Below are 22,798 nucleotides of genomic sequence, written 5' to 3' on the forward strand. Positions count from 1 at the left end.
CGGTCTTCTTCATGCATGCAAAATATTGCGTGTCAGAAAAAGACAACAGCGAAAGTTGCAATCTACACTCAGTCAACAGGCCAGAATTTAGGTTCACTAAACCACCAGCGGCATGGCCGAACGGGTTAAGGCGTCCCGTTTGTTGGTTGTAGCCGAGGTCGTGCTGAAGACTGGGAGGTGGTGGGTTCCAATCCTACCGCCGGCGGTGCTGCTTGAGGTTTCCCCTGATTTTTCCGAGACTTTCCAGACGAATGTCGGCACAGTTCCTCCTGAAGTCGGGCCAGGACGCATACTAACCCCATGTCCCCCACTCCTTCCTGCTGTCCTCTCTCCATCTGTCGGCATCTGTACGCCGCTCATAGCCACAGTTGCTTCGCAGCGCTAACACGGAATTTAAAAAAAAAGGGTTCACTGAACTCAAATGTACCGATTCAAATCGTGGACCGTTTCGAGAGTGGAGTTGAGTTTCTGAACCCGAAACCAGCCTTAAAAAATACCGGTCTGCTCCACGAGGGTGTCTCCACCGATCGCGACGCCATCGCCCCCACGCGGGAGCTAGGGTCCCTGAGTGACCTTGTCTGTTGTATAACGGAGTTTTCTGACAAGAAAGAGTATTGACGGACCGTGCTATAAGAGAGGTGGCCAGTGACATACTGCTTGGTTGTTTCTCCTACGTGCACGTAAAGGTGCAGTCAAAGCACGCTTTACAGGGGATTGCTACGGGCGGATACACGCGTTGCTCACTTCATGCTCGAATTACAAGAATTAATTCATTAATTGAGAAAGTGGTTATCTTGTTTCTACTAGATGGGTAGATATGAAATTGTTTTGGGTACTTTTCACCTAGCAAGCTACACAAGGCAGTGCCGTTACAATTTTATAATGCTTTTTGCGTACATGCGTGTGCGTGTGTGGATTTCATCAAGACATCGTCGATTGTTTTCGCAGTGTACCATCGACCTGATTGTTATCGATATCTGAATTAATTCTAGTTCGAATTATGGAAAAAGATACAAAATATCCCAATTTGGAGTAAGCGTGGGGCAAAATGTTTTTTTTTTTTTGTATTTTCTGTAGTTTCTGCCTCATAGGAGTCATCATAACTATCGTACTGACTATTAAAATATATCGAATAGAATAGAATGATATATATTTTCAACAGTGATATTTATTTTCGGTGCCCAGTAACAGCCCTATAGGACTAATAGGCCTAATAAGCCGCTCATTAGGCTTATTATAGTAGGCCTATTGAAATACTGAGTTCGAAGTACGTGTCGTGAAAGGTCCTTAAGTAAAATTAGAACGTATCCTTAATTTAATGCTTAACTGTTATAGCGAGCCGGGTTTTAAATTAAATAGCCAGTCACCTACAACTTGCAAAAATCCCTTTTATGTCGCAACGAGACGTAACGATGTCAACACCAAATTGCTGATGCAGCAATAATAATTTATTTGCTACCCATATTGTCACGCACTTATCGGCCTCTTAGTGAATTGCCCTATATAGGACGGAATACTTCACATTTCGCGCGTCGCGTGCCTTTATGATTGATTGATTGATTTGGAAAAAAATGGATATGTTAGTCCCGAGTCACTCGGGACTGGCTACTCCAGGACGCGTTATTCAGAACAGAAACTCCACAAATCTATATACTTTGAAATGGAATAGATGAAAACATCAACACTAAACTTGGCGCCAAAGGCAGCAGTGTAGGAGAGTTCACGTGTGAAAATCTCAATGCGCAAAAAACAAAGAACTCTCATCTGCATTACGCGCCCTTGTGCAATTCCTCGTCTCAACAGACCTCTTTGACACTGTGTGCCTTTATGATTGTTGTTAATATATTTACGATATTTTAATACTCCCATGTTCGTTACTATAGTCAGCTGCTTGTCAACGTTAGCGCAATAATTGTTCAAGTATATAAGTGCCGTGAAAAATACCCTGTTCTTGAAGGAGGTCCCGGAAAGACAAACTCGCTTGCGGTACTGCAAGTTAATCTGTCATTTAGCTTCGTGAAGCATGACGTCAGATGAGCTCTCTGTCCTCAAAAATGCTTGTTTATTCGTTTTGTCTCCGTGAACAAAAAATAATGCGTTTTAAGCCTAGTGTCACCAAATTCATAATTAAAATGTGTCCTCACTAGTTAACAAACTAATTAGTAGCAATATAGTGCTTTAGCTTTCTTTGTTAACGTTTAATGGGTTTGTGAGAGAAGCTGCCTACATAATCGCCAGAATAGGGCATAAAGTTCCTCTTCTTTTCTTTTTTTCAGTATTCAACCTTGCAGTTCATCAAGGAACAAGGTATGTGCATTTATCGCTAAATTACTAACGCTAAATACTCGTAATATGGCAGTGTTGTGTCATGCATACAATTGCAAACAGCGAGGGACTCATCGTCCAGCATGCTCACATCCGTCTGCCTATGAAGCACGCCAGTTATGGACTCTACTTGAAATCCCAAGTACTCATGTACTACTTCTAGTAGATTTCTGAGTACTAGTCTGCTACTTGAAGTACTTCGACTTGACTTCAATGACAACAATGACTTGGGTCTCTTCTTTTTTCTCAAGGCATGATTAAAGTGTTTTTAATAATTTAGTCATTGTGTTTCACAATATCTGATTAGCTTTTAATTATTATATAGTAGGAATTAAGATTTTTTTTTACGTAGCAGGCATTATTACATAACAGAGGAAAAGAAGTTTTACATTGCGCTTTCTATTCCTCTTTCTTTTTTTTTTACATGCGACATTTTTGAACGCAGCAAGAAGTTTCCAGAAATATATAATCTCCGTTGGCCTTCTCGTATGGAGTCGTGCTTTCTCGCATGTTGTACCGAACGATTATCACCAGAGCACTGGGCATTGAGGGGACGAAACCAATCAGCCATGCTCATGATATAATAACTAACAGCTAAGTGCCGATGTGCATGTAAATGAAAACTATGCCGTCTGATTCGGCTCATATTTACGAGAACACTCAGAAAATGACACTGGTGCTTTCTAAAGATTTAAAATGTACAACCGTTCACGTGGTGGACCACGCTTCATCGGGTACACAACATTGAAGGGATGGCTACGCAGTTGTATCGAGATTTTCAGCATCAGCTCTTTGTGAATCAATGTTTAATGGTTCTTATAATACAATGGTTGAAATGGTTCATCATCATACGATATCTATAGGCCAATCCGGTCGTACCTTCGTAATGTCACCCCTTGCATCATATGCTATCTTGCCACCAATCCTGTCTCTCTGCTCTTACAGGTCTTGCAACTCACGTTTTCACACACTGGGTGTGATGGATGAACCTATTCGTTTCATCAAATGTTTTATCTTACGAGTACGAGTTAAACCGCTTTGGGTAGCTAATTGGATTACATTCTGCGGTCACATCAAGCGTGTTTTCTGTGGACGCCGACCACGAGATCTCGGGCGAGTATGCCCTTAACAGCTGACGTTCTAAAATGCCTCCCGCGTCCACATTTTAAATGATAGGCCCCGCGAGAAAATTTATATAGGCGCGTAAAATTTTAATGTGTAATACAGGAATACATTTTCTATCGTTCAACATCAAGCCTTTGTGGAACGCCTGACGTCCAAGATTTTGTGGATGGTTACATAAAGCGGGGTGCCGTTCGCAATAAGCGTAGCGCGTCAATGGCGGTCAATGAATTTTGGCATTTCTGTGCACCAAGTTTCATCTGCCGACAGCAAGAAGCGACCGAGAAATGGCAATTGAGCGCACTAGGAACTTCCGCTATACGATGCGTCTTGAACGCTTGGATTACGCTCTGCGGGGTTCACATGACATCCGTTTTCTGCGGCCGCCGACCACGAGATCTCTGAGGGTATGCCTTTTAATAGCTGACGTTGTCAAATTGAAGGCTGCAGTTGTCAGGTCCCTCGCAAGTGAGCCGAGTGAACCGGGCAAGTTGGTATGAATCCATCGTAGTAAACTAGCACTGCAACGAGGACTGACAGGGGAGAAGACTAGCTCACTCTAGCACAGTGTTTGTCTTCTCCCCCTGTCAGTCCTCGTTGCATTGCTAGTTTACTACGATGGTACGATCTATCGTGTGGCGATTGTTGAATGCGTTATCCAAGTCTTATCCAAAGTATTTTAATCCAAATCAAATAACATGAGCGAAATTTTCTTACGTATTTTCTGTATACACGTAAGCTGTGTCTAGCTACATCTTCACGTGGGTAAACTATACAAGCGATGTCCGCGAAACTTTTCGGTTGCCATGCCGAACTGGTTCTCACCTCATTGGTCTAACGTTGACGGCGCCGTCATCTATCCTGGAAACTTCCGTTTCTACACATCGCGGCATCGCGACTGGTGATCATCTGGACCTATGCGGCAATTGATGTCTGGAAGGAGAAGTTGGGCTCCATCCAACTTCTTCCGAACCGTTACCTTGTGAGGAAAGGCTTCCGTTGTTGCTGTAACTCAAGCAGAGCGCAAGCAAATCTGAAGCATACACACATGAACAGCTGCAAATGGGAGCGGAAGTCAGGTCATATGTCTGGCGTGATGCTTTGTTGGCGGGATATCAGCGCATAAACTGCACACACAAACTGGGATTTCAGCGAATCGATAGTACCGACTGCGCAGCAAGGAAATTATTGCACCGCCAGCACGAAAACGCTGAATTGAATTTGAATGTTAAAAAAAGAAGAAGAGAAAAAGGGGGAAGAGAAATTGAATTCGAACAAGGACTTCGACCGTTCAACTTCGCGCGAATATCAGACACGTAATGTAAAGCAATGCAGCAATTTGGGCTTGTTTGTAAGTGTATATCATTTTACAAGCGGAACTTAACAAGGCCCAAGATGACATCCTGGATCTCTTGGTCCCTGTTAAGTTGCGCTTGAAAAAAATATAATCAGCTAATGTGAAGTTTGTCATTTGGAAGGTGAACGTGTTGACTGAAAAGTATGTTTGTCTGAGTTCAAATTAGTTTCTCACGGCAGTCGAACTGTCACCATGCAAGGGCAAGAAAAAAGAAAGAAAGAAAGAAAAAGCTGTTGTTGTAATCGTACCTGAGCGTAACCCGCCTTGACTGCAAAAGGCACTGCCGTGCGCACTGGCGCCGAAGAAATGGCTACCAATAGCAATATACCTGCAGCAACAACAAAATGTGTGTGCGTTTGGGAAAGACAAAAAATGCATCGCAGCTCTCTGCATCCGACGAGAAAGGGACGGATAAAAGAAATATCACATGGGGGCGCCAGAGAAATGCGCTACATAAGAAATGTGAACAGGAACGATGTCCATGAGCTGAAAATTTCGTTTCATCCTTTGTTTTCTTGTCTGTCTGACATACGTGTAAGACATCCGTAAGACCAGTTTTGGTGTGCACAATACCAAATGTGGTATTTGTTGATATTCCACGGTAGCTTAATGATTACCCAGAAAATACATCCGAAATATGTAATTGAAACTGTTCTTTTTAGGTTCATATCAAGACATACGCTGACTTTGTTAGCGCTTTGTCTTGCATGTAATAAACCGGACATACACATACAAACAGCAGCAACCAAATCGTAACGGTTATGTGGAAAATTCTTCCCTTACATCTTAGGTTTCACCTTAGGTCTCGAGGAGCGGAACGCTATCCCATTGCAGTTGGGTCGTGTATAAAGGGGGGTGGGAAAAGAATGCACAGGAAGAAATAAAGGGTTCAGAGGCACAGTGAGAAAATGCGAATATTATGATCAGATATCGAGCGGGCTGGTTGATTGCAAACTGTTGAATGGATGTATGGCAAAATATTGAGATTGGTATATACGTAGTTTGACTAGTGTGGGACACGTCTACTACATAACAGTAAACGCTGACTACTCAGCGACCACCTGGGATGCTCAGCAACAAAATGCTATGCGCAACATGCACTTTCCCAGCTTCCATCGAGCGCTACCTCGAAGCCATGGACACCTGGCCGTTCAGTATATCTAACACCGATGGACGTTGGTGCAATCCCGCACACCAGTGCTGGCCTCTTCGATCACTTATGATTTTTCTAACAGACGTAGATCTACGGAGCAAACTCCAAGCCTCTCCCTGCTAGATTCACCTGCGTGTCCTGCAAACTCATGAAATAATAATGTCAACCCACACGAGCTGGGGTAGCATTTTTCAGCCTTAGCGGGGAAACAGCCATCATTTAATTGTTGTTGTTTGTTAGGATCGAAAGAGAATTGAAGGAGAAACGGTGGAATGTAGGGAAGAACCGAAATGGAAATAAAATGCGACGTTGACAACGCAGCACAGGGCTCTTTTAAGTTTGATCGCGTTGTACGTACCAGCGACTGGGGACGCAGACCAAGCTGAGGGGTCGGTGGTCAGGTTTCCAATTTGAAACTGCAGTAGGTGTCGCCCGCCGCACAAGTGTATAACAGCGACAGACACGGGAATTTATCTGTGTTTGCTGGCACACTCCAGTCGAAGCACAATGTGCAAGCATCACAGCCCCTGGCAATGAAACTCCCCATTCATCATCTTAAAAATAAAGAAAGATAGTTTCGGTGGCAATGACACCACTAAAATAAAACCAGTCGTAGACGTGACACGAGTTAAGGCCACTTCTGATGGAAATGTTCTGTTCCGTCTCATCTCATTCCGTCCATTGTGCCTTGGGGTAGTGGGCCGCGCCTCATGTGGCGAATTTTCCTATTCATCGTCGTCGATTTATCTCTTGTTGATAATAATAATTAGGAGTAGATTTACACATGTTGTTGTCCTGTTCACGTTTTAAATGTGCCTGCATTGCCGCCATGTTGCTGCCGGGGCGGAACGGTGCGCGGCGGACCGCTTTTCAAGCAAAACTGTCCGGGAAGCTACGGAAAGGCATTCTCCTTTGCAGGATGATGCACCAGCTCCAAAGCAGGCAAGACAACGCAAGTTATGATGGACTTGCGATATGAATGAATTAAACATCCGCCGTACTCGCCGGATCTTGCCCGATCGGACTTTTTTTTTTTTTCCAAACCTGGAAAACAAGTTTGCAATGTCGGAGGGATCGGAGGTGATAGGAGCTGCTGACGCGTATTTCGGAGAGCAGAGCCGGACTTTTTTTTTTTTTCGTTTTCTTTCGAGGATTAAATATAAGCTCCGGAAACGTGAACTTCGAGTTGTATATGTCGAATAGTAATATAGGTTGGCCGCGTTCTTCCCTGTTGGGCCGAGAACTTTTCTTCACCCACTCGTAGCACAGAGCTCGAAATGTAATATAAGGTTAACACACACTGAAAGGAAATACAGTGTGGACCATAATATGCGATGACATACAACCCTTGCATTTGGCACGCCCCTGTACTAAGGAATGCCAAAGTGGTGCTAGAAACTCGAAAGAGAACGATGACACTAGATCATGTTGTTCAACAAACGTGATATGGATATAACCTCTTACAAAAACCACCTTTTTTGTGAGAAGCAAACATTTCGCAACTAGTAAATTTGAGGCAAAAACAATTTCATGTACGCATAGGTTACTTCAGTATAAAATTGCAATCCAAATGCACAAATTCTTTTTCTTGTCTTCTGGTCGACTTTCCACACTTGGGCAACGGGCGACGACATACTTCATGAGGGATACCGAGAACATTTTTCACTTATTCACACCACGCAGAAATTACGGTCGTTTCACACTTGCTTCGTTCGGCTCCAATATCTGGAATGGGTTACCTTCGGAAAACATACTTCTAGTTTCTATTCTTTTAAAACAAAACTAAAAATACACTTTGCAACTGAACCGTCATAGGTGTTAATACCACTGTGGCTTTTCTTCTCACTTTCTATGTTTGATTATTCTATATTTTTCATTTCTTGTATTGTTGATGCTGTTTCAACTTTGTAGTTTCAATTGTTTCTAACTTGAAATATATGTATTATTTGTAGGGACTGTTTTATAGGGTACGCCCTAACAGTACGGCTCTGTACTTTGCTTCGTACATATATGAAAATAAAACAATAATTAAAAAATCCTACACATACAAGAAAATTCTGACCATATAGCACTACTTACCTCTCGAATGACCGGACATGTAATTTATGAAGGGCAGATCATTATATGATTACCTGTGCGAGAAACAATACTGCGTCGGTGTTTGTATGGGATGTAGTCACTCGAGGCAGCACGTTTGGTGCACACGTGTTCGGCGCTACTGCTCTTTCTCACACGAAACGTACTTGGTTACATCAAGATAATTATCATTATCGTACCCAATCCTGTCAACAAACACTGCGGAAGGACGAAAATAAACAGACAAAACTAATGTAAAGTAGAGGAACAACGATGAAACGTAGTGAGAAAGATAAGGCTTGAAATTTGGGGCAACCTGCAAAAGAAGGCCGCCTGATCGCGTTATTGATCTTGTGGAGATCGATTACGTTCCGACGGTGGAACGTTGAGCCGTTTTTGCACGAAGGACAAATAAAGTGAAAGTGAAAGGCGAGTTGGCGCGCGTTTAGCATTGTAAAACTGATGGGACCTTCGAGAAAAAAACATGCTTCACTTTTCATATCCTGCCGAGTGCCGGTGCCGTATCGGCTCGTAAATACCCTAAAAAACCCTAAATTTCTGCCCTTACACGGTCTGTCTGGATGTCCCAACGATCAACCGGAGCAATTGGTACGGATGCACATTAGCCTTCAACAGGAATAAAGGTGGCGCGACACTGGTGACATCAAGCACGTCTGCGTTGCACACTATTTGTATTGAGGGACACATGGTAGAACAAACTGCTCAGGTGCAGAGGAGGTGTAGCCAGAAATATCTCGGAAGGGGTTCTATGGGGACATTTACATGGGGGAGGATGATTTCACCATAGTTTCCCTCTCCCAAAAGCACTGCGAAAGGTAAGATTTCGGATGGGGGATCGCAGTCCCTATCGGAGGGGTTAGGACATTGGTGCTACACGGTTCATGTCATATGTGGAACAGAGGGACTACAATCGGCATCAACAAGGAGTCAAATATGTTCCTTCCACCTAGCTACGTTCACTTCCAAAACAAACAATATAATATTTGTAGCTAAATACGCCGGGCACTCATGCAGGGAAGAACAACGAAGAAGAAGAGGGCAGAGAATGAACGAGACAGTAGAGACGGGCTCAGTTCTGGATTAGTTAAACAGAACCTTTTTCAGTCTCGAATTTGGTAGCTAATCTGCAAGCTGGTAGGAGCGGGTAGCGCATTGCGGGCGCCGTCAGAAGATCGCAGCTTCGTAACGCCGTCCGTGTTCATGCAATGAGTGGCGTTACGATGCTGCAATCACCAGATGATACCACCGATGTACCTCAGAGGTTAGTGTTAGATTTACCTGTCTCGTACATTCTCTCCCCTCGAATTCTTCGTCATTGTTCGTCATTCTTCCCTATATGGCTAGCCGTAGTAGTTCTCTACAATACTAAAAGCGTTATAAACCGACAAAGGACGAGACACACAGGCGGCGCTACCTATGTGTCGCGGCTTTTGTCTGTTTTTAGCGCTTTTAGTACTCTATGGAATACCAAGACGTCAAATCTATATGCTTACTGTAATGTCCCATTCGCAAAGCGTTTCTTCGTAAAATTGGTGCTGCAGTCTCGCCAATGTTCCAACCTGTGGCGTGAGAAAAGATTCACTAAATGCGATCGCCTCCCTAAGGGCCAGCTGATTGTCCCAGGTCTGAATCGATAGTTAAAGTTTTACTACACATCTGCTTTTACGTAATGCGCTTTTACGCAAACTGGGGCGTAATCATGATCGCCCCACTACTCCACCCCACGCTGTTATTGCCCAGGCGACAGTCTGGCACATGCCCCGGCGAAACGCTGTAGGCAGCAGAGCAAACATAATCAATGTCAAGACTACCCGGAAGAAAAGTTAACGCGTCAGCTCTTTCGAAATATTTAAGCGTCCTTTGGAACATGCAAAGGTGTAGAAGACAGAAAAGTAGATCATGGCAAGCGCTAGGCAAGGCTACGAATGGCACGAAGATTGCTAAAACTGCTTGAAAGTATCCGAGCGAGAAGACATCTCATCTATTCCATTCGGTCAATTTCTTCCAGGATTCCGCCACGACAACGAAGGTGGCAGGCAAGAGTTTCAGGGAGCACAGCCGGATAGGGTCAATAAACACTATAATGTTAGCCTCTTGCACGTCGTCTAGCGTTGAGGGAGTTCGCTTAAATTAGACGACGACACGACGAATACTCCGTTTATGTGCGTTCGCGCGATGCATCACAAAGTGATGCGAAAGCATGACTTGAGGATACAGAGTGCACGTTGGGCTTCCAATTTTCTATAGTACATTTCGTCGCAAGCCAATATGCAGGAGTGATCTACAACGCCTTTACATTGCACTTGAGCGCTTTTATTCGGGTACTGTCGAAGGTTATTCGGTGTCTATTCGTCTTTTCCATTTTGTTTTTTCTTCAGGTGTCAGAAAGCAAGAATGCACTCATACCTTACCTCCCATACCTACCCATACCTAGCTATACCTCCAATGGAACGAGAATGCCCTTTTCTAATATTGGGTTTGTCGCGTACGCTGAACCTTGATGAAGCGCCTGACACAGTGTTCAGTGTGCGGCGAGATTCTCAGACAGTATTTTGAAGAACAAATATGCTACCGATAATAACTCGCAGCGTATAGATAGTGGCTAGTTGCCACTAGTGGACAGAGGCATGAGAAAATGTTACTTTTATGTGATACCATTAGTACAACGAGGTCAGGCTTAGCTTCGCCACCTGCGCATGCGGTGCTGCGCATAAGAAACATAACAAAAACGGCGTACTGGAAGTCGCGTATCCCATCTGGATGGACGCCAACGAAATTAACTATACTTACGAGCAATTGATAGCAAATTAATGACTGGAGCAAATCAAATTGTGGCAGGTTATACCAAACACAAACGTCATTATGCACTATGCCGGTCCATTGTGGCCAATAGTGGGTCACCTCTGAACTTGCACGCAATTGAACTGCTGCAGACGTTGTCAAGTCCTTGCTGTGTGCTGTTCGCGACACTGTTGTCTGAAATCGCCTGTCTGTCGTTCTGCAGCCCCTATTTCCTTGATTGCCCTCGAAAATGTCGTTCCAATATTGTATCTAAAGCTGGACCATATGCTACACGTGTTTCCTACTCAAAATATAAACTCGATAAACCACCGTGTGATGATTTCAGATAACCGCGTCGCAAGCAGTACATTCCAAGCGCGGCGCCTCCTTCAGAAGTGATGAAGCTAATCATGACTCCTATGTAATTTCATTTGCGTCACCCAAAGTGACCTTCCTTCTGTTATGTACCTATCTACGTAGTTATCTGTGTCTTTGTAAACCAAACAAAGATGACTCAAGAGTTTAGATGGGTGTAACTGAAGGAATAGAACGCCAATTCCAACCACTATTCTCTTGTGCAGATGTCGAAAAGATGTCTGTGGATATACAGATGCACTACATACTCGACTTTGTCGTTGACCAGAGGTTGTCTTTCGTCTTCTAATTCTTGTTCAACATAGTGTCCTGTTCTTGTTCATTTTTTCACTGTTTTCCTGACTGACTGCCTTTTAAAGTCAGGAATGGTACATTGTAGTTAATAGTAAATGCGTGCCTTTACGTCTAGTGAGACAACTCTGATCATTGATACTCCGTCACTCATTTGCTGTTTTCATCCTGTGAAATGTCCTAAGGCAGCTACTTGATAACAGGTCATCCTTGCCAGACGAATAAGAAGGCAGCTCGATCCCAACGATAGATAAGCCACCAATACCTGACAAACGGTAAAACGAAACTTAAGATAAAGAAAATAAATACAGCGAAGACATATAGTCGCAAAAACAACTCCACGGTGGCTTGCGAAAGCAAATGAAATGCAATTCGTTTATACATAGTGTTTATTTTTATTCGTTACAGAATTTTTATTCAAAAAACTAGCAGAGCAAAATAGATGCCGTTTCTGCAGTGGAGTTCTACGGCCAGGCTGACATCCCCTCGAAGAAAGTATGCAATTACTTATAAGATGACTAATTACCAAAAATTCATTAATTAACACATAAATTAGGGGATTTCGGGCAAAAGCGGAAGATAAGAATGAGAGGCCATACCAGTTGAAAGACATTCCACGTTGGAGGTCATTTACAAAATCTATATCCACCTCCGAATTTTTATATGCAAATGAACCCAAACCGAAACCATGGCGACCTGGAACGAAGAGGGTATAGCCCTCATTTCACGTCAGAGGGCCACGTGATTTGGAGCCATGGAGATTATTGGAGTAGGGGCCGACCTGCGGGATAGATAAACCGCTTTCCTGCCCAAATAAGCCTCCGTCGGCGAAGGTGGTGCTCTTCTCAGGCGCGCTTTTTCAGTTTCAGCTCATTTGCATAGCAAAATTCGGGGGTGGATATGTTAACGCAGGTGCGTGTTTCAGGATTTTTTAAACGTGGAATGGCTTTCAATTTGGATGGTCTCTCATTCTCATCTCCCGCTTTGCCCGAAATCCCCTAACTAAAGAGTGAATTCATGAATTTTAGTAATTAGTCATCTGGTAGTTGCTGTTTCTAATCGGACCCAAGAATTCGTGACCGCCAGCTCTGATGCCTTCTACCAAACTAAACCTTTATTATTGCTCTCGTGTTCCTCGCCTTCATCTAACTTCCGAGCCTAAGAGCCCTGTCCTCCTCCTCTTTTCTCTACCTCCTCCCGGGCCACGGGTGGTGCGATGTCCCCTTCCAAGCGGCGCAGCAATTGCACGGGACGGTGAAGAATGGTCTTGTTGGCCAGCATGACCGCACAGGCACGAACGACACCATGCGCTTCGTGGGTTCATTTTTCTGGGCGAATTCGTGAACTGGGGTGACTGATGCTAGGATGACGTCCGCCTGTCTGTCCCATGGTACACCTACGATACGAAGCACTGGGTTCGTACAACCGACGTTTGCAGCTTTCTTCGAGGGCATGTCAGCCTGGTCGTAGAACTCAACTGCAAAAACGGCATCAATTTTGCTCTGCTGGTTTTGTAATAAAAATTCTGAAACAAATAAAAATAAACGCCCTGTATAATGCACAAAGTTACGAAACAATGACGTTGCCCAGTAGAGAACTTGCTCTACTTCACAGGCATTTTCCCAGCATCCCCTGCCCCTAATGCCCTCCCAAAGATCTTGCAACACACGCCCAAAACACCCGCCAGAAAGACCAAAATACGACCAAAATTGGCCATAAATCACACACACACACACACAAATAAAAACATCTGATATGGGTATCACATCCCTGCACAAAATTACAAGAACCCCCCTCAGTCGAAAATCATCTGCAAATCCCTGCTAGTTCAGTAAATAGAGCGCTTTACAGAGCCTACCATGCCACCTGCATACCTGATGTCGGGCCAGGCACGACAATGAAAAATAATCATAATAATACAATACACACAGAAGAAAAAAAAAGCAGCAGCAGTAGTAGGAAATAAGATAGAGGGGACAAAACGAAAGACTAAGCGTTTTGGCGAAATACCAACGACTTCTGTGCCGTATACGCGATTCCGTCTGGAAATTCCAAAATTGGCTTTGGGCCCAGCACCCATAGAATAAAAGGGCGCCGCCAATACAACGCCAAAAGTTTCCGTGGTTTCCCCGGTTTCCAGCAAGAAAGAAAAGTAAGTGTATCGCCTTTTGTGCTTCGTAGGAAGGCAGGGGCTGGTAAAGGGGTCTTCAGACAATAGGCACGTCAGAAGCATCCTCTTCAAGTTGGGGCGGCCCTTTTCAAATGAGAAATCCATAGCCGACCTTGGTAAAAGGAAGAAACCGAAAATAAACGGGCGAGTAAAATATAACGAAAAGAGAAAAGAAGTGCAACTGCCAAACCTAATCAGTCGCCGCGAGTCTTCCTCATTGAACTTCAGTTAGGTCGTGTTGCGTGTGTACTTTTGCTTCGCCCCCTTTTGTTTTTACCGTTGCCAAGTTTTCTTATCTAATAATGGATAGGATGAAGCCAAAGTGAATGCCTCGCTTTGATGTGGTCCTTACCGGTTTTCGTTTGCCCTCCCATAGCAATCCTATTTGCTGATTGCTTTAGTATTGCTGACTAGCTACAGTTGGAATTGCGTTTAAAGGAACTTCTCAGAAAGCACATATATCAAATAAGGCACTATGCGCTATTAAAATTCCTGGTATACACTCCTGGGAGAGTGACACGCGTCGGATGTTGACATGGGGTGGAGACAAAGAGAATTTGAGGGTTTCATTTATGGAGTACTTGCACACCATGTAGCTTACATGTGATTATGTAATCCTGTAAGGCCCGTGGTAGACACAACAGCTGTGAATAAAGTAGGTGTCTAAAATATTTATGATTTTACATCCGTATCTGACTTGACTTTTATCGTTTTTGATACCGTTTCGTAGCTCATTTCACGTGTGCTTGCGCTTCAACGGTAACAAACAATACATCATCATCTTCACTTTTACATATCTCCCTATACAGCCAGTCCCGCGAGATACATTTACTGACAGTGAATTTCGTAAATTTGGGAGATAGAAGCGTAATTATAGTAAAAACGAGTCTTAGTATATGGTTCCTCAAGCAGTCGCTGGCAGGTGTGGTAACAAGGTTTGTGTCGATGAAAAATTACGACGCCCATTAATTTTACACTCTCTGCAGTCAAGTTCATATCACTGGTTGCTGTTGTGCAGCATGCATGAACGAGTGTTCACCCGTATACTCTCTGGGCGTTGCTTACGTCTGGCAGCGCCGCGTCGCTCCAATATTTGGCGGCGTTCCCCACGGTCTTCGCCTGCCGGTGTGGCGGTGTGCTGCTCAGGGGGAAAGTGCTTCCTGGGTTTACTTCATTGCGCACTATGCGGAGGAAAATCCACAGATAACACCGAGACAGCGCAGATGGTGCTAGGAATTGAACTCGGGTCACCTCCCATATTCGGCATGGAAGGCGGTCAGCTTAGCCACCACGGGAGCTTCCTTCACCTTTTTGTTGTACACTGAGTCTAGTGAAAGTCAAAAGGATGTGTGGAGGACAAGGACACCGGCGACTGAGCCAAAAGTCAAGCACACAATTAAACTAGCGACACATGCAAAAAATGATGCCTAGTTATACCTAGTTTATCGCAACCTGCCTAGATGCCTATAGTTTATCGCAACCAGTTCCCAACGTCCGACCCCTCGAAATGGGAACGTGTCTAATGTTACTCGATGTCTGACATCAGCCCGTTCTCATCTTGTCAGAGCCAGAGTCGCTGCGCCTAATGAGTGGAAAATGTGGCTCAACCTCCTCCCTTTGAAGCGTGATGTGTGATCGAGGCGGCTCGTCCAGAATGGCCGTATGGGAAAATCATTTCGAGCGTTTCCCCTACAGCTGACATCCAAGCAAACTCTACCGTTTCATAGCAGCTTGCAAACAACACAGCTGGTTCGTCAATCGTACGAGAAAAAAGAAAGCACAGAATGCGGACTGCATGGATGCGCATTAGCGTAAAACCCAGTCTAATTTCGTGTCACGGCCCGCGACTTCAACCTCATCCGCTGTTGTTGGCGAGAAAATCCCCTGGGAGCGACTGTTTCGTCGACAAGTTGGCACGAAGTGGAGGCGATAAAAACGTGACTGAACAGAAGGTACCCAAGAGATTAGTCCAGTGGTGAGGCCGTTAGCAAGGAAATCGTTTCGTTTGCGGATTTATGTTAGCAATGTGTCGCGCGCGTGGGCCATCGTTGGGCTTTGTTTATGATGCTCCGTCGGATTAACTGAGACAGGCGCGATCTCTCTGCTGCGGGTAAGCGTAAGAGTTCAATACATTTACTGGTACACATGTGGCACGAGTGTTAGACGGACACGTCCTTCACCACTCCTGTCCAAGAACGGCGACGGTCCTGTTTGCGTTGTCAATAGGCAAAGTTACAGCAAGTCTTCTGTGTTTGAGACTGCTACTTGGGGTCCTTGCGTCAACCCATCGTCGCAGCGTCTAACTATCGAAGCTCTTGGATATTTCGTTACGGACACAGGACTGGCCTGTCGTTTGTAACCGTTTTGGCCGTTTAGCCAGCACTTAACAAACGATGAATGCAGAGTAGTAAGTCCTGCATTTTGTGACGAACCTCTCTACAGCTTTTTTTTTATATTTCCACCTCCCTCCCCACCGCACACACACACATTTGTTCAAGTGAAAGTTGATAAAAAGCAAACAAGTATCATTTTCTGTGAACGTTTACGTAACGAAAGCCCTGTCAGGACCTTGCTATGTATGAATGGGTAGTCTTGTTAGCGACAACATTAATAAGACGATGCTTTCCATCCGGTTCATAGTACCGGTTCGGCGAGCAGTATGATTTGCTCAAATATGACAAAATATTATCTATCACTTAATCAATATTAGGGAGCACGGAGGAAGGGGGCGTGACGAAGAGAAAAATGAGATTCCACTAGATTGCTTTTTCTGTGGAACAGACTTTAGACGTTCGTTCTTGCTCCGTATTATCTCCTTCTGTCGCGACTGTGCACCTGTGCTTCTTGAAAAATAATCGGGATGGTCGGCTAATGACATCGGTACTCTGAGGAAGTTTGTCGAATAGAAGTTCAATCGAAAGATGCCGTTACGGTAATGATAGCCAGGGTCTCCAAGCCCAAGTGCGCGAGGCCAGAAAATGGACTGGAGCATTTGTCTCTCCGGAAATAATTATGATGCCGCCGTCGCATTTTTCTTCGGGAACGCAGGCACGCAACTTCCGTAGAGGGCCATTGTGCAGGAGGCAATTTGCTACCATTATGTAGAATAGCATTCCCTGTGCAGGGCGAACATCGGAGGACCATCTTGATATGAATTCGAAGTTTCACTAGCATTTATTGCGGTGCGTGGCGAGCAATGGAACCGATTCGAAGTAACGTGTGCAAAAAAAGAAAAAGAAGAAAAAGACCATTAATAATATGAAAAAGAGTACTGTTCTTGTAGAGGTAGTGCAGTTTGCGCAAGAAAGGGAGGCGGTGTCTGCACGAAGGACTTCGTTAGATTCACGAGAAAAATGGGATATTCAATGTAGAAGTGGTGCACAGAGTCCTCGACGGTTAGGGACAACATCGTGGTGCCGCGTACTGGTGACGTGGCTTGCTCGACCATTTAGCTTGGTTTATCATGTTGCCTCGTTTGTATAACCACAAAAACGCGTTGTGCAGTGTATGATTGGTATACCATAACCTTTAACGCAATCGTGATAACTATCCGTTGACGCTATCGCGTTATCTTTGTCGAGTATCACATCTTATTTATGGAGCCGTACAAGGGCACATAATCTCAGCTAGGCAGATAATTCGGCGCACAACAGCTCTCCACTCCTGTAATCTAGACATTGAAATAGAGTATCTACCGGCAAGGGGGGGGGGGTATGTTTATTATATAAAAAAATTGGATGGAAAGGTTAGCCTGCCCTGCAGGACAGAACACATCAATATGGCTCCAGCAACGAAACACTACCAAAGTAACAAGAACCGAAAGGAATTAATACATATAATCGCGCTACGTCGTATATGAAACGCTATACTAACTCAATATTAAAATTACATAACGCTAGTGTGGAACAGAAGCACGCCAAGACAGGTCCTATAGCAGCGGCAGTGCAAAATGGTTACTCACAAGACAGCCATTCCACACATACTTTGAGAAGAACGGGACGCTTCGGTATCACCCCCACTCGGCTTGTGTAATGACACCCGCATTCCTTAAATAAGTCAGACGCACTCTGATAGCCTATTAGCAGATCTCCAAGACGTTCCAGCAATAAGAGGACGTGACTATCGCTACTCTACATTTAAAAGAAGACGAAAAAAAAAATCTGCGTGGCAGATAGGTTGCCACGGAAACTGCATGCGCGCGTGACCGATATCGTTCTCCCGTCTTTGAGAAAGGATTCTTCGAGATTAATGTCCCATGGAGAAATCTAGAAACACAAGAAAATTTCCCCTTCGGCTTCTCCTTTTTCGGACTCGGACGACGTTAATTGACGAGACAGACTCAAATGATCTTTATGGCGTCGGTAGCGGCAATCCCACTGATGAAGATGGACGAAACCGCGAACGAAAAGCGTATCTTCCAGAGTGCACAGAACGTGGCACTCTCATCCAGAGAATGGTGTGTAGTTGCGGTCCTCTGTTAGGTGCCCCTCATTCGCTTTCGTGATCAGGTCTTTTCAAGGAGCCCGACAGTAATCATGAAAACGGCCTTCGGTCATTGGGATGGCAGTGATTGTCGAGCAAAGAACGTGATCCTGACGCTGTGTCATCATTCTTGAGGAAGATTTTTGGCGAGCAGTGGAAAACGATGGCGTCAGAGAACAATCCATTTCATTCAATGGTTTTGTATGTAAAATTCGTGTGTGTGTATTAATATAATTTTCAGAAATTGAAAAATTTGTGTCAGAATAATGAAATAAAGGGGTTCTAATACGTGGTTTTGACTAGTGTGCCAGTGGTATACCACACATTAGAGTGTAGTTTACTGCGCATTGTGTGAAGTTTTGTGTCATATTTAATTATACATTTGATGGTCGGCCTCTAAACTTGCAAGGTTAGAGACCATGGTGGGATGTTAAAGCAGGCACCAGGGTAACGCAAAGCTGATTATTGCCTGCTCGTCTATGTTGATACAGGCGGGTTTTTAGGACCTTTCTACCGCCCTGAAAGCATACCCCTAAAGGATCTTGCGCAATAAAGCTACGCAGCAGGTTTTTTCTGATGGAAAGTTTATCAATTTTTATGGTTTTTCGCACGAGAGCTATAAATCACTTAAGTCGAGACATAGAGCACCTGGGACGTTGCTTTTCGCGATTTACTAACAAACAGACAGTACATTTCTTTGGCAGGCATACTTCTAAGCTTGCTCAAGTCGCGTGCGCACAGACATTTAGGCTGTACAACGTTGTCCAACGTTTCCATAGGCAAGCCACGCAGAATATATTCACAGATGTCCGTGTTGCGGATTTGGCCGCCCAAATCGGATTTAAATCAAATCCGCATTTTTTCTGAAGGTAGTAAATCAAATCCAAATCAAGTCCGGATTTAATTTTGACACGTTAAATCAAATCCTTTTAAATCCGGATTTGTTTTTCCGGACCTAAATCAAATCCGCTTTTAAATCCGGATTTATCAAATCTTTTGACAAATCCGGGGGCCAAAATTCGTGCAGTAGCATTACTAGACGTATAACCGTGTCTACAAATTACTAATACTGCATGTATTCACTAAACAACGCTTAAATAACAGCGTGACGTGGCACAAAGAACAATAAATTTCGTCTGATTGACGAGGATATAAAGAGCCAACATATCAGTCCTTCTTCCTTGAAGCTGATGAGGAGGCAGCTTCAAACGGACTTGACGACACCACGCTTTGGTCTTTCAACTCTTGAGAATGACGCCTTCTCAAATGCCGCATGAAATTGGATGTAACATGTAAACATGCAGCTTCGACGACCCCTTCTTCTGGCAATGCTTACATGTCCCGTGAAAAGTCCTTGCGGAGCTTTCTATGTTTGTGTAATGGATTCTCCAGTTCCATGGCTTCATACTGGCACGCTGCGCAGTCCACTTGAGCACGAAGCTTACGCATAATTCGAACGCACACCCTACTGCAGGACGCTACAGGAGGTGAAATGCTTAGTCACGTACGTCGATGATATGACAAGCGTGGACAGGAGGCGACCTCACTGTGTCACCTCTAGCGTTCGCTCGTGGATGTTGTATTTCATGCGCGACCAGCCGCGTACGATTAGCTGGAAGCTAACACAGGCCGCATTTTGGAGGGCATGAGTACTTCCCCCAGAGCTAGGCAGTCCCGAGCATTGCCCGAGCCCAGAGCTGCGTCGGCCTGCAGTGTGATAGCATTAGACTTCTCCTCACGAAAAAAACTCATCCTCCGTCATTTAATTCCCCGTTGGCTCAGACGGCTCTCCTCGCCGGTGCGTAGCCGACAGCTGGCCACTCCGCCGCGCGGAATTGCGCAATGCCAGTGGAAGAGGGGCGCAAAGGGAAGAACAACGAAAATACATGTAATGAATGAATGATGGGAGTTGAGTTGAAGGTATCCAGAAAGAAAATAGTAAAACTTTATCGAAAATCAGCCGCACTTGCTGTTGCATTGCCTACACGTAATTCGTTAAGAGCCCTAAAATTTTTGTAATACACCAAAATAGAAAAAATGATACTGATAAAAGTGCGTTGAATCGTCGGTGACCGGCTCGCTCTGGTAGGGGCGGTGCACAACCCCCATCTCCATCATCACGTATCGTGTTAGTGTTGACTCGGGCTTCACGGGGCATAAACAGTTGGTAGGTATGGTACACCTTCCCAAAAGCGGATTTTGGGTCAGGGACCTCCTCGTCATTTAGCACCGGGCGAGCACGCGTGCGTGAAGGAATTCCTATCGCGGGCCTAGGCTCAGCTACGCCCAGACACACACGCCTGCGTCGATCAGTACTCAAAAGACCACGGGTCGCTGGTTACTATTCCCCGGGGGTCACAATTAAATTGATCGTTAATAAATCGTGGGAAATGTTACGAATTCTGTTACTAAACATGTAGCCTATGGGTCTGTTTTAATGGTTACGTTTCGGTGCTTTGTAAAAATTTTCCTCGCGCAGTACGGACTGTTGTAATCAAGGGAAAAAAAGGGGTATGGGAGGAAGAATGGCACATCTTGCCATGATTGTCCGTGGGAGTAGGGAAGGCTTGCCTTTCCGAAATCACGAAATGATAGATTTGATATATTTATTGTTCGCTTTTACTTTGTTTTGACATGAATGCGTGTACCTATATGCGTTCAATATGATTGGGAAGACCAATAATTTCACGACATGATTTGGCAAGCTTGAAACGGCTCGTGCTTGAAGACTCAGCTAGAGGTCCACGGGAAAGGTTCCGTCCAATCGACAGAATAACGCTAACTACGTTCGAAGAACTGCGCATCCGATGTTCAGTCGGTGCGGTGAGGGGAGGTGATTGGAACGAAACGGCTACTCCTGTCGCTCTGGGGAGAGGACGCCGCTAGAGCGTGTGCAGATTTTAGACAAGGTCACATCAATTCGCGTAGAATGCGAAACGGCGCTTTGCTCAATTTCAAATCCATGCATCTTGTGAGGGAGCTTGGCGAAATCCACGCGCAAATCCGCTGCAAAGGGGGCGATTGAATCCAAATCCAAATCATAACTGGAATATGCGATTGAATCCAATTCCAAATCATTAGTGGAAAATGCGATTCAATCCAAATCCAAATCCTGCCCATATTTTTTCGCGCAAATCAAATCGCAAATCAAATCCTCCAGCCCTCCGGTGGATTTAAATCAAATCCGTGGATTCAAATCCGCAACACTGTTTGCAAGCGGTCACCACATGACGTTGTGATATGAGGCTACATTTTATATTTACTCCTATTTGCTGCTGTCTTTGAACCCGAAAACTCGTTGTTCACAGGAGAAAGTGTTAAGGCTAAACCTCATGGCACGAAAAACTGACGGAGTATTGGAACAGATCAGCCATGGTATCCTGTGCGACTCAAAGGTATTACAAGGATAACCGGCGGAAGAGTAAGAAAGAGTGAAAGAAAGTGAAAGAACAGAGAGAGGAGAAGAGAGCGAATTAAGAGAAAGAAATAGAGAGAAATGTGAAAAGAGAGAAAGGTAACTGACTAACGGGCTAACTTATAACTAAGAACACTAATAAAAAGAGCACATCCTTTTTCAACTAGAGTCACTAAATATTTTAGTGTCTCTACTTTCAACCATCCAGCTCAATCAGATAATCCCTGTATTCATAGGTGTAGAAGTGGTACACCCCAATAGTCGACCCGATTGTTACGTCATTGTTGCTATGATTCTCCTTCCGGCTGAGTAGCCATTGGATGCTTGCTACTTTTTCGGTTGGCGTCACTTCCCAGTTCGAAGTAGAAACCTGGCTTGGCCATATCGAGGCGAACCGGGCCCGAAGTTCTGTTCTCCGAAAAAAGTTCGGCCCCGAATTCGGATCGGAAAGAATGCGGACGCTTTTCGTGTCATGCGGTTCATGCTTTAGGGATTCTTCCCTCCCACGCGCTGTATTCGTCTATATTTCTGTATAGTATTCCGTGTTTCTTCTTTTCTCTCTCTCTCTCTCTTTGGGAATAGTAAGCCTCGTGTACGGCTAACCTTTTCTTATTTATTTTTTTTTTTTTCAACCATTAAACATATATCCCTCCCACGCGGCGGCGGCATGCTGCACCCACGCACGTCAAGGTTGGCTACGCGCACTTTGTGGAGTTTCTGCAAGCATCACTAAAAGTGCATGAGGAGTGAAGAAACTGAGAGAAGGCAGGAAGCAGATTCGACGAAAGGAAGAGTTGCCGCCAACGCTCACGTTTTTTGCTTCATGGAGTCTATCCACCAGCTTCTCCGTGTTTGCGATAAACGTGCCCGCAAATGCCACTGAGTACCTAAAATCGCTCCAAGAACGCAAATGCCTATCGCATAAAGAACGGAAGTAATCTTTTATTTATTTATTTTTTACACCACGCCAAGACACCTGAAGACATGCCATTTTTCGAAATACCAGTCCATCGAATATTTCTAGTTCGGGTTGCGCTAATGGAATATCCGTCATTCCACAGTGTCCGTATATTGTGTTCCTCATCCCGTTTTGTAGTATTGTAATCATACAGTGAATTATTTCAGCAACGGCACACAGATGGCCGATAGAGTTATGGTACATTTGAAGCATTTTATTGAATGAATAGAACTACGAAAGAACATGTTTCTTCTCCCGATGTTTCCCAAGTG

The 22,798-nt window shown here is 44.5% G+C and overlaps 1 protein-coding gene and 1 long non-coding RNA gene across 4 annotated transcripts in view; one reads left to right on the forward strand and one right to left on the reverse strand.

Annotated features, from left to right (window-relative positions):
- LOC135385929 (adhesion G protein-coupled receptor L3-like) overlaps positions 1–22,798 on the forward strand; it is a 317,487-nt gene that overhangs the window by 88,621 nt on the left and 206,068 nt on the right. For both annotated transcript variants that reach the window (XM_064615560.1, XM_064615561.1), the window contains exon 2: positions 2,277–2,307. The gene's annotated coding sequence lies outside the window, so the exon portion shown is untranslated. The remainder of the gene's footprint in view (positions 1–2,276; positions 2,308–22,798) is intronic.
- The window catches only part of LOC135383936 (uncharacterized), a 32,948-nt gene continuing 22,743 nt past the window's right edge, over positions 12,594–22,798 (reverse strand). Inside the window, exons 1-2 of one of the 2 annotated variants that reach the window (XR_010420165.1) lie at positions 14,737–14,776; positions 12,594–13,783 (exon numbers count right to left, since the gene is read on the reverse strand). This is a non-coding gene — a long non-coding RNA (uncharacterized LOC135383936). Of the gene's footprint in view, positions 13,784–14,736; positions 14,777–22,798 lie in introns of those variants that run through there. The other variant, XR_010420164.1, reaches the window with a different exon arrangement.

Source organism: Ornithodoros turicata, chromosome 2, assembly GCF_037126465.1.
Source record: "Ornithodoros turicata isolate Travis chromosome 2, ASM3712646v1, whole genome shotgun sequence".
NCBI lineage: Eukaryota > Metazoa > Arthropoda > Arachnida > Ixodida > Argasidae > Ornithodoros > Ornithodoros turicata.